At 46.0% G+C, this 7,968-nt stretch overlaps 1 long non-coding RNA gene across 1 annotated transcript; it reads left to right on the forward strand.

Moving 5' to 3' along the window:
• Nucleotides 1-657: 657 nt before the first annotated feature.
• LOC129528676 (uncharacterized) lies at nt 658-7,968 on the forward strand. Its single transcript, XR_008673956.2, has 7 exons — nt 658-1,682; nt 3,264-3,340; nt 3,525-3,646; nt 4,316-4,501; nt 4,954-5,402; nt 5,553-5,685; nt 7,565-7,968. It is a non-coding gene; the product is annotated as an uncharacterized lncRNA (long non-coding RNA).

Below are 7,968 nucleotides of genomic sequence, written 5' to 3' on the forward strand. Positions count from 1 at the left end.
AGAGATGGGGTTTCTCCATGTTGGTCAGGCTGGTCTCAAACTCCCAACCTCAGGTGATCCGCCCACCTTTGCCTCCCAAAGTGCTGGGATTACAGGCATGAGCCACCGCGCCCAGCCATGATAATTTAATTTCTACCCTACTTTATTTTATGATGCCCTAGTGTTTCACGTCATGTAGTTAAGACATGATATCAGAATGTCCATTAATTCCTGTGGTAGGTGCCATCTTACTTTCCTTCCTGGCATAAGAAGAAATGAGTCTCTGTGTGGCTGTCCTGATATGGGGTCGACTTTTTAAACCTACTTTAGTCATGAGGCAGATTCCTGTAATTTTATACTCCAATCAGTGTATCTACATTTTATCAAGGTCTTTAAAGATTTATTCATAATTGCTATCAGTCTATGGGCTAATATTTTATACATCAATGGAAACTGGTCAAAACCAAAATTATAAAATTAAATGTCACCTGCGTAAAATATAGAGACAAGGTATAAAATAGAAATTAAATATTCACACAAATCATGTCATCTCTCTGTGCTTGAGTCCTCTTTGTCTTTATAATGGTGGTACCTGGCTCATCGATTATGAATATGGAGGTGATTACATGTCTGTTCTTCACAGCAAAGAGCAATTCATTGCAAATACACTTAAAATGGGACACATCCAAATACGGTGAATTCTTCATACTAGAAAGTAACTTTATTATTTCTATTGCATTTCAGCTGGGTTTATTTTTATTTTTATTTTTATATATTTACTTATTTATTTATTTTGATACGGTGTCACTTTGTCATCCAGGCTGGCGTGCAGTGGCGCGATCTTGCCTCACTGCAGCCTCAACCTCCTGAGTTCAAGGGATCCTCCTACCTCAGCCCCCACCAAGTACCAGCTGCCTTTTTAATGTCGCTCATGCATCACGTTCCCTGCAGGATCCTGTGTCTCTGAAGATAAGTAGCAGGCTGTGAGAACTGACAGAATGGCTGCTGGGATGTGGCCATGGGAATGATCTTCTTATCACAGACTGTACTTGGAATCCTGGGAATTTCTCTCTTATTTAGCATTATCTGTCCTTTTACATCACTGGGTGCAGGTTAAGGTCCACAGATTTGATGATCAGACACCTAATTGTAGCCAACACCTTATTCCTCCTCCCTAGAGGAGTCCCACGGACAATGGCAGCTTTTGAGTTTAGACATTTCCTGAATGATTCCGGATGTAAATTTCTTTTTTGTGTCCACAGAGTAGGCAGGGGAGTGTCCATTGGCAGCACCTGCCTCCTGAGTGTCTCCCAGGCCATCACCATCAGCCCCAGGAGCTCAGGTGGGCAGAGCTTAAAGGGAAAGCCCCCAAGCACGCTGGCTCCTGTGTGTTCCTCAGCTGGCTCCTCCCTGCTCAGTATCATTGTTCTTATGCACGTGACTGACAAGTGGAGCAACAAAAATACCACAAAGACAAAAGATCTGGGATACTGTTCTGCTGGTCATCACGAGGACACCAGAGAGTCGCTGACGCGGCACTGCTGTCCTTCCCTGATGTGATCTGCCTGGGGCTCATGCTCTGGGGCAGCAGCTCCATCGTTTGCATCCTGCACAGGCACAAGCGGCGGGTCCAGCACATTCATAGGACCAGCGTCTCCCCCACATCCTCCCCCGAGTCCAGAGCTACCAAAACCATCCTCCTGGTGAGCACGTTTGCGTCCTTTTACACTCTCTCTTCACCTTTCAAGTTTGTTTGGTTCTTTTAAATAATCCCAGTCAGTTGATGGTGAACATCTCTGCAATGATCAGTGCAGGTTTCCCAACTGTCATCCCCTTTCTTCTCATGAGTGGAGACTCCAGTGTATCCAAGCTTTGCTTTGCTTGGATAAGTAACACAAAACCCCCTAATCTTATCAGAAATATGTGAATTGGATATGTCTGTACAATGTTTATGTTTCTTCATTGATCTCTATAGACCCATAAACACGGTTATGGAACGAGCCTTGTTAGTGCTGTGCTTGCCAGCAGGGGCCACTGTTTTATTCTGTACCTCCTGATCCCCGCTCCACCCACACCGCCCTGGAGCAGCTCTGTGGAAAAAGTGGAATCAGCTTAGAGGCTTTGGAGAGGAAGATACTGAAACGTAAACGATATAAGAAAGTCACGGTGCACAAATATACATACCTCATTTCTGTGTCCCTTGGGGTAGATGGGGGAATGTGTGCAGATGCGAAGCTCTTGCTGTAATTTATGTGACAAATAATAAAATATATGTTTTGTCAGATCCAGAAATCTCATGCCTTCAGCCAACATCCATAAACTGACAGTCTAACTTGTTGGCTTGCAAGTAAGGTAAAAATCTAAAACTGGCCAGGCGCGGTGGCTCACGCCTGTAATCCCAGCTCTTTGGAGGGCCGAAGCAGACGGATTAACTGAGGTCGAGAATTTGAGACCAGCCTGACAAACATGGAGAAACCCCGTCTCTACTAAAAAAAAAAAAAAAAAGAAAAGAAAAAAGAAAAAAAATTAGCCAGGCATGGTGGCACGTGCCTGTAATCTGAGCTACTTGGGAGGCTGAGGCAGCAGAATCACTTGAATCCAGGAGGCGGTGGTTGCAGTGAGCCGAGATCGCGCCACAGCACTCCATTCTGTGTGACAAGAGTGATACTCTGTCTCAAAAAAAAAAAAAAAATCTAAAACATTTTGCAATTTCTGATAGTTTTGGTGATGCTGAGACAGATATGACTTTGTGTAAGAGGAAGGTAGAAAGATTCTTCACTGGCGTGGTTAGCAGGCAGAAAATGGCTCTCTGGAACAAGCAGTGAATTCTCACCCAAACTGAGGTGAAATGAGAGTAAGATTTCTCCATTCTTTTTTTTTTTTTTTTTTTTTTTGAGACGGAGTTTCATTCTTGTTGCCTAGGCTGGAGTGCAATGGTATGATCTCGGCTCACTGCAACCTCTGCCTCCCAGGTTCAAGTGATTCTCCTGCCTCAGCCTCCCAAATAGCTGGGATTACAGGCATGTGCCACCACGCCCAGCTAATTTTGTATTTTTTAGTAGAGACGGGGTTTCACCATGTTGTTCAGGCTGGTCTCAAACTCTTGACCTCAGGTGATCCGCCCACCTCAGCCTCCCAAAGTGCTGGGATAACAGGCTTGAGCTACAGCGCCCGACCAAGATTCCTCCATTCTATAACCCTTGAATGGGACTGTTGTCTGAGAGGGAGGATTGAAATGAACTGTCCGAATGTGATTTATCTGTTGTTCATTCTCTTCCTGGCAGGAGCAGGAAAGGACAAGGAGTCCCCGAAGCTGATACTGAGTTCATGGGGTTGAGCTGACAGCGGCCAACAGGCTGTGGTAAACGCTAATGAAACGAGGCTTGTTAGTGCTGTGCTTGCCAGCAGGGGTCACTGTTTCCTTCTGTACCTCCTGATCCCTCCCTCCACCCACACAGCACTGCAGCAGCTCTGGGGAAAAAGTGGAATCAGCTTAGAAGTTTTTGGGAGGAAGACACTGAAAGTCCTACTTTTTTTTTTTTTAGATGGGATCTCACTCTGTCGGCCAGGCTGGAATGCAATGGTGCCAACTTGGCTCAGTGCAACCTCCCCACCCCGGGCTCCAACAATCCTCCCATCTCAGCCTCTGAAGTAGCTGGGACTACAGGTGTGCCTCATCACCATGGGCTATTTTTATTTTTGTATTTTGTAGAGGCAAGGTCTTGCCATGTTTCTCAGGCTGGTCTCAAACTCCTGGGCTCAAGTGATCTGCCCACTTGGGCCTCCCAAAGTGCTGGGATTACAGATGTGAGCCACCGTACCTGGCCTAAAACTCTTTTACTTCTGTTGCATGCAAGGATTTAAGTCACCAACATACGTGGTTTCCGGGAAGAAGGGTCAGTAGGTGCAGGGGTGGGTGAAGGTGCTAAGGATGGTAGGGTGAAGTGTGGCTGCAAACAGGCAGAAAGAGACAAGCTTCTGACCCTGAATAGTCACCAAATGCTGGGTGGTGCAATGCTAAGAATGCAGCACAGGCCAGGCATGGTGGCTCACACCTTTAATCCCACCACTTTGGGAGGCCAAGGTGGGTGGATCATGAGGTCAAGAGATCGAAACCATCCTGGCCAACATGGTGAAACCCCGTGTCTACTAAAAATACAAAAATTAGCTGGGCATGATGGCATCTCTTTATCTGTGTCTTTATTTATTACAATCTCTCATCTCCGCATACAGGGAGAATATCCATTAAGCCCCGTAGGGCTGGACCCTATATGAAACACAGAGTTCACCATTCTGAGTATATCATTCAAGTTATTTTCCGATTTTCCTTCCACAGGTTCTAGCACATATTAACACCGTGTGTCTAAAGTCATTCCTGCTGGTCATCTGGAGGAATCTGAGAAGGGGCAGGTCTTTCTTCTGACTCTCAGAGCAGCACCCTCTACAGGACAGGGCCGGGCACCTCATCTCAAGCCCAATCTGATCCACCAACAGAGTCCGTTATCTCCTGTCCGGGGAAGAGGTGGGCCTCTCTTCATCCTGGGAGGAGTGCTGAGCTTCTCCTTCATCCAGGGATGGGTCCCAGGGACCTGCCAGTGGGGCTGGGAGAAGCCCCCCTCAGCAGGGAAGACAGAGGTGCCTGGGTGGCCGAGGCCTGGAAGGTCTGCACCATGGTGCACAGAGGCCCCGGAGCTGGGTGAGGCCAGAAAGCTGCTCTGGGGTCAGCGGGGAATGTGCCTGCTGAATCTGCAAGCACCTGAGCTACGTCTTCACAAATGGCCTCAGACCTAGAGTGCAGGGAGATCCCCTGGCTTTTCTGAAGTGGTGGCAGGTGGTCTCCTGGGGAGCAGGACCTGGGCTTCTTACTGCCCTTACCCAGTGAGGGCCCGCGGGGAGCTCTTAAGTTGGGCATCATGGGTCTGCGTGATGTGGCTGCTGTGCCCACATCAGAGGGTTTTTGTTTCTTTTCCAAAGTCAAGCTGCACTAATCTAGACCAGGGATCCCCACCCCTGGGCTGCGGACCGGTCCCCATGGGTGGCCTGTTAGGAACTGGACCGCACAGCAGGAGGTGAGCAGTGGGTGAGGGCGCGTGACCACCTGAGCTCTGCCTCCTGTGAGATCAGCAGCGCCACTGCATCTCAGAGGAGTGCCAACCCTACTGTGAACTGTGCACGCGAGGGATCTGGGTTGCATGCTCTTTATGAGAATCTAACTAATGCCTGATGATCTCAGGTGGAACAGTTTAATCCTGAAACCATTCCCCCCATCTGTGGAAAAACTGTCTTCCACCAAACCAGTCCCTGGTGCCAAAAACACTGGGAACCACTAATCTAGACAGTTCTCTGCTAAGGAAGCACGTGGTTGAGAAGCATCAGAATCGTTCCCACGGACCATGCTCCGGAGTCTCAGCAGGCTCCTGCAGGTGAGCCCCACTGGCCTCTCCTCTTCCTTCCGGACCTCCTCAGCTTTGGTAATGAAAAGCTGCATCCTCTTCTGTCCCCAATTCCTCTCTGGGTGTCAGGATCTCTAAAACCCTCTCAGCCGCTGAGAAATCTGTCTGTCTGTCTCACAGTGTGTTTATCCGTGCGTCATGAAGGACCCTCATACGGCTGACGTGCCTTGGCTGATGCGAGTAACACTGCAGCAAGCGTGGGAGTGCAGATAGCTCTTGGAAATACCCATTTCCTTCAGATGCATACTCAGAGGTAGGATTGCTGGATTGTTTGGTCATTTTGATTTTTAAAATTAAAAAGAATTTTAATTCTCATTATTTTGAGTAAAATTAAATTATAACTTGTAAGGCAACTCCATGTTTTTTATAATTTTTTAAGAAATAATTGCTCTGCCAATTGACTGTCCCAACAACGGTGTACAGGGGTATTTTTTTTTCTCTGCATCCTCACCACTTGTTACCTTTTGTCTTTTTAATAATAGCAATCCTAAGACATGTGAAGTGATACCTCACTGTGATTTTGATTCACATTTTCCTGATGATTAGTCTATTCAGGCCCTTTACTTTTTTTTTTTTTTTTTTTTTTTGAGATGGATTCTCACTCTGTTGCCCAGGCTGGAGTGCAATGGCACGATCTCGGCTCACTGCAACCTCTGCCTCCTGGGGAGGCGTGATTAGCCGCCACGCCCAGCTAATTTTTGTATTTTAGTAGAGATGAGGTTTCACCATGTTGGCCAGGCTGGTCTCGAACTCCTGATCTCAGGTGGTCCACTTTGCTTGGCCTCCCAAAGTGCTGGGATTACAGGTGTGAGCCACCACGCCCAGCCCCTTTGCTCATTTTTAATAGGGTTATTACTATTACCATATTTGCTTTTGAGTTGTGAGTGTTCCTTATATATTTTGGATATAAACTCCTTATCACAGGTATGGTATATATGGTTTGAAATATTTTCTCCCATTATCATGCCCCAATATCACTAAGTTACATTTCACAGCTCCCTCTTGAACACCTGAAAGAATTTCCTATTTCTATGTGTCTGTATCCAGATTGTCACTTTTACCTGAAGACACATTTATGTATGCTGATATTCCCCAATAACTAATATATTTTTACTCTTTTTTTTTTTTTTGAGATGGAGTCCTGCCCTGTCACCCAGGCTGGAGTGCAGTGGCATGATCTCAGCTCACTGCAACCTCTGCCTCCCAGGTTCAAGTGATTCTCCTGCCTCAGCCTCCCAGGTTGCTGGGATTACAGGCATATGCCACCACCACTGGCTAATTTTTTTGTATTTTTATTAGAGATGCGGATTCACCATATGGGTCAGGCTGGTCTTGAACTCCTGACCTCATATGATCCACCCGCCTTGGTCTCCCAAAGTCCTGGGATTATAGGCATGAGCCGCTGCACCCGGCCCTAACTAATATATTTTAAATAACTTTTTGCTCTTGGCACATGGACTAAAACCACATCACCAGGCCTTCAATGATGTCCAATGTCTGACATCTTATTTCCACTTCAGCTCTGCCCCAGGCATAGTTGTTTTTCTTTTTATTGAAGCCTTCTCCTTGCCAAGTTAATTAAAGAGAATGTTTTCTTCATCAAATTGGAAATTACATCCTCAGATAAGCTTTCCAGTATTTGTAGTTCTTACAGGCCACATTTATTACAAGTGTATAGACTCCAAACTTCTCCACTGAACAGTTAATAAAAAGGACACAGGCTTATTGTAAAATAATTCATTTAGTGCCTGCCATTCTGATTACACTAGAAATTTAGTTCTCCTGCTCCGCGTTCTGTTAAGTGACTGTTCAATGCATTACTTAAAACTGCAAGATTGAATAGAGAGATCAGCTTCTGACATTGATGAATGCAAACCACAAGAAACCAAGTCTCCTCTGCAAAATGATGAAAACACTAGCAACGCCACTAAAATCAATCATTTCAGACTTCTGAAATTTACCAAAGCCACAGAACAAAGTGAAAAGTATCTATCCCACAGAAAGTACCAAACTTCAGTAAGACAGCAGCATTTGTGTCATTTTAATGTGGAGGCATTTCTGTCACCCTCCATCCTTTGTTCAGTGTAGAGCACTGACCTCTTTTGAAGCTCCTTTTAAACCCCTCCTATCAGGCCAGTCGCGGTGGCTCAAGCCTGTAATCCCAGCACTTTGGACGACAGAGCGAGACTCCATCTGAAAAAAAGAAAGAAAGAAAAAAAAAGAAAGTGACTTTTCAAGACTGTGATTTATGGTCTCCCCTGGGAACCAACAGTATCTGTGCTGAGAGCAGATATTTGGGTGGAAGGGGCTCTGGTGTGCAGGGCATGCCTTCTGTAGCTCAGTGCTTCTGACAATGGGTCCAAGGGGAGAAACATTGGCATTAACAGGGAACTTGTTAAAGATGCCAATTTATAAATGCTACCTCAAACCTGCAGAATCAAACATTATTACAGTGGGTTGTGGAGTGCCAGATGACTTATATTCACCTTAAAGCTTGAGAGTCAGTGCTTAGCTAAGAGGCTTTCAGCCCAGGCTT

Source organism: Gorilla gorilla, chromosome 20, assembly GCF_029281585.2.
Source record: "Gorilla gorilla gorilla isolate KB3781 chromosome 20, NHGRI_mGorGor1-v2.1_pri, whole genome shotgun sequence".
Taxonomy (NCBI): domain Eukaryota; kingdom Metazoa; phylum Chordata; class Mammalia; order Primates; family Hominidae; genus Gorilla; species Gorilla gorilla.